The sequence below is a fragment of the Lepeophtheirus salmonis genome, chromosome 7, assembly GCF_016086655.4.
Source record: "Lepeophtheirus salmonis chromosome 7, UVic_Lsal_1.4, whole genome shotgun sequence".
NCBI classification, from domain to species: Eukaryota; Metazoa; Arthropoda; class Copepoda; order Siphonostomatoida; family Caligidae; genus Lepeophtheirus; species Lepeophtheirus salmonis.
Window position 1 is genome coordinate 1,754,706 of NC_052137.2, and position 9,421 is coordinate 1,764,126.

General features: G+C 34.1%; 1 long non-coding RNA gene across 1 annotated transcript; it reads right to left on the minus strand.

The window, feature by feature from the left end:
- Positions 1-8,135: 8,135 nt before the first annotated feature.
- Positions 8,136-9,053, minus strand: LOC139905978 (uncharacterized). Its single transcript, XR_011781153.1, has 2 exons — positions 8,921-9,053; positions 8,136-8,830 (listed from the first exon to the last, which is right to left on the minus strand). It is a non-coding gene; the product is annotated as an uncharacterized lncRNA (long non-coding RNA).
- Positions 9,054-9,421: the final 368 nt, after the last annotated feature.

A 9,421-nucleotide genomic window follows, 5' to 3' on the forward strand; every position in this document is an offset into this window, starting at 1 on the left:
GGTATACAAGGATACTTAGCCTCCAAGCTCCCCCGTCATAAACCCCTAGGGGTATTTTTGTCCGGAGAAACCTTGATTCAATTATTAACACATGTCCTCACATCCCAAAGAAGCCCCTGTTCGACTCCATCGTCTTAAAATGCAATAATCTGAGATCGGGCCCTAGTTTCTGGAGCCTACGTGGGGTTCACTATCCGAATAGAAGTCGTTATTGAGGTCATCGGAGGATATATTGCGCGAGATATATTCTCAACGATTGTATCAGCTGCTCAGTTTTGTTTTTTGATTTTGTATCTATTAGTAGCCTGTATTTCTACCTATGAACATTGTACAGGGGTTTCTACTATACTGAAACATTCTGTTCAATGCACTCTAAATCCTTTACGAGGGATTTTTGTGGTTGAAAAAATAAATAAAAAGTTGTTTCACGCACAATTTTGTTTTCATTTACAAAGATGTGGTGCAAAACTGTTCAATCAAAGCGCTTTTGCCCTTTTATAATAGAATCGAAACGATGAAGCTTGAAAGTACCAGCTAATGGCTGCCACTGAGACTGAGGAGCAGTCAAGAGGTTTCGGGTCGTGGTTCGGGCAAAAAGAAATGAAATTGTATTATGTTCTACTATTAATTATTTGCATTTAATATTACATTATAACTTTTCTCTCCCAAATAAAACAAATTTAACAATGTTTCATACTGTGTTATGTGTTTCACAGAAACTCCAACAGTGGGTTATTATCTGAGTTAGTTAGGCAGCACTTTTGTTAACAAAATATTGGGGGATCAGAACCAAAACGTGGCAATTTTAAGTATAAGAGAAAATTGCTAATGAAGTTTAGATTGCACTGAATAAAAAAATCTTTATTACTTCTTCAAGCAGCGTTTAATACAATTTGTACTCTCTAAACTACCATAGGAAATATTTGCTACTTTCTACGAAATATTGGTCTCAAATTTCAGAAGTAAATTCTCCTAAGTAATGTTGGATATAAATTTGTTTGGATTTTTATTGATTGTAATGTCTGTTTGGATGGTTAATTGAAGCAATTTCACTTGTGAAAGTTAGTGAATCTATTGCGTGTTTGTAGATACATTTAAAAAATATGTATGTGGAGAAAGAGAATGACAAAAATTTGCTAATCTAAAAAAGCTGGAGATAAGTAGATTAAAGTAACTTATAGCTGTGAGCTATGGATTTTCAATCAATGGCAAATCAATTCTTCTTGTCAGAGTCTATTCCAAAAGGTTTAGTACCTGGAAATCTTCAAACTAAAAAATAGTAGCATTGTTGTAACGTAAAGAAATGTAAAATCATGTACAAAGTCCTAGGTGAATGGTTTTAAGTATTATTGTGCCTTTCCTTATTGGACTGAAGACTTTTTCAGTTCCGTCCTGCATATCAGACCTAGAAAATGAATCTGTTTTAAAAGTCCGAAGGACCAGTCACAAAGACCGATAGGACTGGCCCTAAGACGAAACGGAACTGAACCGAATAAATAAGATCCAACACAACACCAGTCGTCAGTCAAACTTACTACAATTGTCTCTTGAGTAAAATGGTGCACTGAGAGAATTAGTACAAATTCATATTCATTTTTTTTTTGCATTTGCACATGGATTTTCACAATAAGTTCGATTAGACGAATGCTTCAATAAAATCATTTATTTTGGTATTGCAACTGGAAACATTTTGGTTCTTAATCCACGATGAAGGCCCAAGGCAGTTGTTCCCAAACTGTGATAGAATGCGAGTTTCCTCCTATTTTCCTACGTTAATACGCAGAGGAACGTCATAAATATATAGGGATCCCTAGTTCCCAACCTAAATCCCAAGGACGTGCCCTATGTCATGAACAATATTTGCTACATGACATCATTATCATAGATATTAACCAATGACGCTCTCATCAATCAATCTAGAGTCCAGACCAATAAGGTTGTAATGTTTATATGTGTAATAAATACTACATTAATTAGGCCTTAATTGAGAATAATATCAAACTATTCTATTGCACGAAAGGTATATTTAAGTTGTACTAAACTTTTTCAATTCGTAAACTAAAGTTGGTATTTTACAATGAATGAAATGGACGGAACAGAATATAGTTATTTCTAAAATGTTATTCATTTCCAAAATATTAACTCTCTCTAACGCCTAAACCCGTCACTGATCAGTTCGATCACGTGTCTGTTGCTTTATTTGGAAATCAACATATGGTCACCCAAAAGTAACTACTGTTTTTTCAGACTATGTCCAGTTTTAGGCTGCTGCAACATATACAGACGTAGTAAGTTGCCACAATTACATAAGCCTCAGTCGGTATTGGTTCTGAGGGACGGGGGGAGGGCGGGGGGCAAAGGTTTATTTTTAGAATATTATAAATAGTATTTGAAGAATACTTGAAGAAAACTAAATAAAAATGTATCTTCATTCTATTTTCTAAAAAAAAAATCAAATAGGAAAAAAATGGCTTTTATCTTTCCCCCAGGCTCAGCTCATGCTAAAACTAGCCCTTCAATTATTATCCTTACTTCTTATCAGTTCTTCATTGGGCCCTGCAATAGTTAAGGCTGTCTCTGGTTGGAACAATTTTGGCGTCTGAATCTAGTACCTTCTTAAGATTTTGAAATAACCCGTTGTCTAAATTATTGAAACACCACGTACCACATATCCAATTATTTGGTACGTCAATACAAGAGCAGCTCGAATGATTTTTCTCAAAATTCATTGTTAATTACATTTGGACTCTTCTACAAATAATTGTCGTCAATTTCTATCACCATATACTTATTATTAACCATTTGAGTATGCCCCAAATTGTACTTAAAGTACGCAAAAGATAGTTACAATAATTGAATAAGAAACTGACAGATTTGATTTCAAAGGGGACATATCGGGGCCAAGATATGTCTTTTTAATCAAATAAACGGTTCTAAAATATAGCTAAAATACTTAAGTATTTAAACTACTACCAGAAATGTGAATAATACGCATATAATTGACTTAAATACGTATATGAAATGTGTGAAAATGTATGTATTGTTGTATATGGGATTTTCTCCTTTTCTTGATTTCTGTTCAAGACTTTTTTATGCTGACGCCCCACATATGTAGAAAATAATATTTTCTAGTGAACTAGGCCTAGATAAATACGTATAGTTAGTTAGTAATGTCCTAAGAACGACAATAGATAAGGGATATCAAAAGTAAACAAGCTTTTTATTAACATTTGTCGGCATTTTTCCCTCTCTTTATTTAATACTTAACTAAGTCAATATTGTGTCAGTTTGATAGTTACATACATGCTTGAGTAGTTGTAGTCGTAGTACATACATACAAGCATACTATTACCACTACAAGGGTAGATACTTGAGGTCTGATTCTATCCGAAAATAAAAAACAATAATAAAAATATTCTTTGAAAGAGAATGAATAAATATGTACATAATATTATGTAAATTGATCAGAGGCTGGGGGAGGTCAAATACCTCCATGACCTTTTTATCACGTCATCATCATCATAATCACCACATGAACGAACCATCCCTGAAGATACATATATATTAGGGTGGTCCTTAAAAGTTCGTTTTTCACTCATCCACTATTTTGTTTTCTATATGAATTATAAGATATCTTTCTTCAAATATTTTTGACTTAATTAATATTTAATGGTAGTCATTGTAGCTTGCTTTTGTGTTGAAGATCCACACACATACAATTTAACAATTTTCTACACTTTTTATTCAATATGTCCTGTCCATTCTGAATGATGGCTTTAATACGGGACAAACAGAAGCACAGCTGACCTTGATGAAGTCTGAGGACAAGTTGTTCCACTCCTACGTTATCAAGGCCTTCAGGACATCGAAATTCGGATGATAAGTCTTGTTCTTCTTGCCCTCCAAGACACACCAAACAGCTATGTCCAGGAGGTTCATCTCGAATGAGGACGAATGCCAGAAATATGCCGCCCAGAAGGCAGCCACGTTCCCCGGAAATGTTGGACCTTCTTGGACGAAGATGCTGGGACGTCATCTTTTGTAAACAGAAAATTGTCATTGGGAAACGTGCTCTTCAAGTATGGAAAGACATGATACCTGAGGACCTTGTAGTAGACGTCCGTGATGACTTTCTCCTTTGGCGGGGGAAATGTTGGGAGGCATCTTGTTGCCCTTCAGATGGCATGACGCCAAGGACGAGGACCTGAGTTGGATTTTTGGTCCTGAAGGTTCCCTTGATCAAAGCTCTTGATTCAGCCAAGAAGCGATCATTTTTCATGTTGATAATAGCGTCCACTTGTCGACTTGTGCGTGGAGGAGATCGTACATCCTCTGCCGCTTTGCTTGTTGCTCTGACATTTTTGATCACACAAAAACAAAACAAACAGCAAATTAAAGCTCTTTGTCAGTTCCTCCGAATGGCGCCAAGTACAAAATTGTTTAACTTTTAGAACTGAGGCTAGACGGTGTCAAAGAGGATTCTAATTTTGAGTCCTCAGTGTAAAGTATCATAATCAGCCCAATATTTCAAAGACATAATTAAGTCAACTATAGGCTTTTGTATTCATATTTGTGAGATAAGTTAAGATCAAAAAAATATTTAGCTATAGTTAAGAACTTTTATTTATTATAGATGCGTATATTGGCCCGATATGGCCCCTTTCAAATAAAATCCATCAATTTCTCATCTATTTATTGTTATATTCAATTTTGACTACTTCAAGATGTCCAATTTGCGATAAACCCATAGAGTTAATAACAAGCATTTGTTGATAGAAATGAAAGATAATTTGTTCAATAATATAAATTTAATCCAAAAAATCATTCTAGATGGCTTTTGTGTTGACGGGATACATATGTATATATATATACAATGCAATTTTTCAAAGACCTATTTTAGTGAATTATATACTTTTTATTAAAATTCCTCGTAGTATTTAAGATACTCAAGAATTTTACAAATTTAATTTCTTGAGAATAGCTATGGATTTAAAAAAAAAATATTTGCAAAAATTTTAATTTTTTGAGAATTGCCATGGGTTTTTGAAATTTTTTTCAAATTTTTTTTCATTTTTTGTCACATTTGTAGATCCTTGTTTTTTTTTTATCAACAAATTTCATTTCTTGAGAATAGCTTCGTAGTTTTGAAAAAAAAATTCAAAAAATTTAATATTTGAATTTTTTTTAACAGCTGTGGATTTAAAAACAAAATATTTACAAAAATTTAATTTCTTGAGAATTGTTATGTATTTTTGGAATTTTTTTCAAAAAAATTCCAAAAATCAGCACATAAACCCCCCCCTATCAAAAAAAATATATATATGCTCCTGCAAAAAGCCCCTGAATACAAACATTGATTTTTTAAAGTATACAATAAGAGCTACCCTAATATATATATATAAATTACACATTGTATATCAAGAAAATGAAATGTAATCTAAAGGGGGAAAGTCTGTTTATATTGTATTCATGATATATATACAATGTGTAAATCTCTTGAAATGAAGGAACTGGGGTCACACTCACCTCTCAAATGAACCCCTCTGATCCCCTCCTTCTCCCCTACGGGAAAAGAAAATGATGAATTCTTGACCCCCAAGTGAGAAAAGGTAGAAGGGAATCCTTCTTATAATATGTAGATTAAAAATTCGTCAAAATCTTTTTAATATTGATTAAAATAAAAAGAGGAGTAGACGAAAATACTCTGAAGAGGGGTTATATTTATTATGGAAGGCGGTGGCGTTGCTAACCCGTTTTTTTTTACGGGGGCTTCATCTTTTTTGTATTTTAGGTGAAACCTTTCATGATTTGCTCTTATTACGAACAAATTTAAAGTTTAATTCTGAGATTTTTAGCAGACTAAACTAAAAAGGACATTTAGATAAACTGAGTCGAGATTGGTCCGAAAGAAAATTCGATCTGGATCGGTCTGCAAAAAAATCAACCAGATCGGTCTCATTTAAAATTTGGTCTATATCGATTCTATAAATGAATTGTTGATGACGTCAGTCGTGAGTCAAAATTGTAAATAAAAAAAGGATTCACAATGTCGCCAAACGAAGTTAAATATGTTGTTAACAGGGGAGAAAATCGGTCTATATGGATTCTATAAATGAATTGTTGATGACGTCAGTCGTGAGTCAAAATTGTAAATAAAAAAAAGGACTTAGAATGACGCCAAACGAAGTTAAATATGTTGTTAATAGGGGAGATAATCGGTCTATATGGATTCTATAAATGAATTGTTGATGACGTCAGTCGTGAGTCAAAATTGTAAATAAAAAAAGGATTCACAATGTCGCCAAACGAAGTTAAATATGTTGTTAATAGGGGAGAAAATCGGTCTATATATTGAAAACGAAAAATCATTACAGACCAGACTGAACAAAAATTCGGGCTTGAACCGAGCCTCAACACTAATATATATGTACCTATTACCTCCCGTCCTAAACATGTTCCCTTTGATAATTATTATAACGTTTTAATAAATGGACTCGACTTTAGTAATAATTATATTTATTATTATAGCCATTAACATGGTAGCATTTATGGACTATGTAGTATTGTTATTCCTTTGAATCGATTAATCCGAGAGGCGTAACTATAATTATAAGTGCCTAGCTATTGATTATACTCGAGAAGAGGAAGAAAACTGACTTCAAGCTAGGGTGTCCCATAAAACCCCTTAATTATTGTTTTACAGTCAAGGCATACATACCTCTTTTAATTATCTACGTCTCTATTATCTCAGCTAAACAAATATAACACAATTATAGTCTCTTAAAATAAGAGTAACTAGGGCTGTAAATTGTAAGCATTTTCGGCGTGTAAAAAGAAAAAAAAACCGAAAATCAACTTAGTAAACATGACAATTTGAATCATATTTGAGGGAAGAGTAGAAAGGTTGTGCCCTGATTGGTCTAACATAGACCGCAATGTATTGTTTATCAGTCTCTGTTCTTCTACTTTTGTTCCTATATAGAATATATGTATAAAGAAAATACAATATATATTATCAAAAATAAATTAGCTTTAATCAATGAGTCAATTCCTTGAGTTTTTTTTTTTTTGTGCATTTACAGCCTTTTCCACAGGGTGATACAGTTGAATCTGAGTTCCAAATAGCTAAGGGCTTCTTAGCGATCTGGAAAAGTTGTTATAGGTACCAAACGGTGTAAATAAAAGATGGAAGGGGTGGGGTAGACTATGGATCTAGGTCCGCTACTAAGCTTGTCGGGCCCTTTAATATTTCTTAAGCCAGAGTTTCCCAGACTTTACTATGCCAAAGGCTCTCTTACACTAATACATTTTTAGCTGAGGCCCCCTTTATACGAACCATCTGTACTATGTATGTTTAGACGTAGAGCAATCCTCAATTCTCCATCATCTTCCCCTCACGGTCCCCACTCTGAAAACCATTGTCTCAAACAACCTTATGAACTTGTGGCACTGCGCACCTGTTTGTATCTAATATCAAGCACGAATTTTCTAGCGAAGTTCCTCATTTTAAGTGCAAATTACCAAACTAAGCCTGTATTTAAATAAAAAAACGTGATTGAAGACAGGAACCGAGACTGATAAAGCTGAACTAAGATCGAGACCGAAACCGTCAAAATGAAAGAACCGGGACCGATAGAACCACTGAACATGAACCGGGCACAACCTTGAAGAGCAACTTGGTATTTATCACACTTTATTAGACTAGTTGAGAGCTGCTACGAGCGGAAGGAAATACACACAAATCCCAGGTAGGATATAGCAAGGAAATAGACTACAATTACTCTGATGCAGATCCTTAATTATATTCTTAGTTCCCATAGCAAGGACTCACACTTATATCCTCATCCTCCCTGTCAATACTAGTTAAGGCGTTACCTCGCTAACACAAAAGGATACAGTGTATTTTGTGGTTAGCTGTTGATTTGTCTTCTTCCTTTCTCCTAATTAATGTTCTGAACGTTGATGGGTTGAATTGGAATAAGCTATTTATAAGTTTTTAACAACTATAGAATGATAATTCCATATTTGGCAAGAACTAACTAACGACTACCAACTGATTTTGTGCCTATTTATTTTCGGAGGAGAGGTTGCAAAGTAAGGACGTGTAGTATACAATAATTAACAGGCACACAAGGTAAAAAAAGGGTTTTATAATATACATATATTGTAAACAAGATGCAACTTGTATAAGCAAATTGGTCAATTTGCAAATTATTCGTCTTGAAATTTATATTTTTGTATTATACAAATTACATGGTTATTAGATATTAATGAGTTATAGAACTGTGGGCAGGTTGAACTTTATACTGCGTCACATAATATTTATATTTGAGTCATTTGTAATCATATAAAACTGAATCCATTATTTTAATATTTATTCAAAAAAACAAAAATTGAGCAGCAGATATAGTCCTTGTAAATATATGTCATTCAAAGAAGTCTTTGTTGACCTCTATTAAAGGCTCAAGTCTGGCAATAAACCACTCACAGGCCCTGTAAACTAAGGCTCAGCCTAAATTCTTGCACTCCAGGAGGAAGGAGTCGATCAGGGACTTGATGGTGTTATGAGGACCTTTGTTGATCTTTGATTGAAGAAAATATACACAGACAAAAAAGTCCCCCAGATTCAGGTAACGGGAGCTAGGAGTATCAATACCCTTGGACGCCCGGTCGCAGCAGTGTTCCTGGAGCCCATCCTGAGTCAATTTAGCGTCTTTGTCACCTCTGCAACACTTCTTCTGTCTATCCTTGTCGTCTTTGTCACCTCAGCATTACGAATATCCAGATCGTTTTTCGTCAAAATCATCACGACAGGGCACCTGCCTTCTGCCTTTGAAAATGTAATTGGAATGAAATCTTATTTTGTGAACTACATGGCGTCTTTGGACTACTAAGTGAAATGTTTAAAGGCATATCTCACCATAAGAAACATACAAAATATTGAGCTATTTAGTCAAAACATATGACGGAAAAATCCTTGAAAATTTGTTTGTTCTCATTTCTCAATTTTTGTTCAATATTGTTTTATAGTTGAAGTACAGCAAATATGGGGCCCATAGACACAGATGCAACTCATTTGAACAAATCGACGGACTAGCCTCATTCTAATGACCGTACAATGTATATAGATCTTGAGTGAGTGCGTGTGTGTGTTGAATAAATATCACGGAACCTTGCGTGTTCCCCTATTTTTTATTAACATTTTTATTTACTTATTGCCTACCTATTTCTTAACTCAGTCATTCACTCACTCACTCACTCAAAAAGGCATATATATATGTACATACAAGAAGAGTCATTTATCCGTCAACGAGTAAGAGATATGAAGATGTTTTGGTCTTGCTTTTTTTTCTTGCTAAGTAATCATTTACATACTAAAATAATCTACCAAAAGAAGAAGAAGAGTGTGGGACGAAGATGA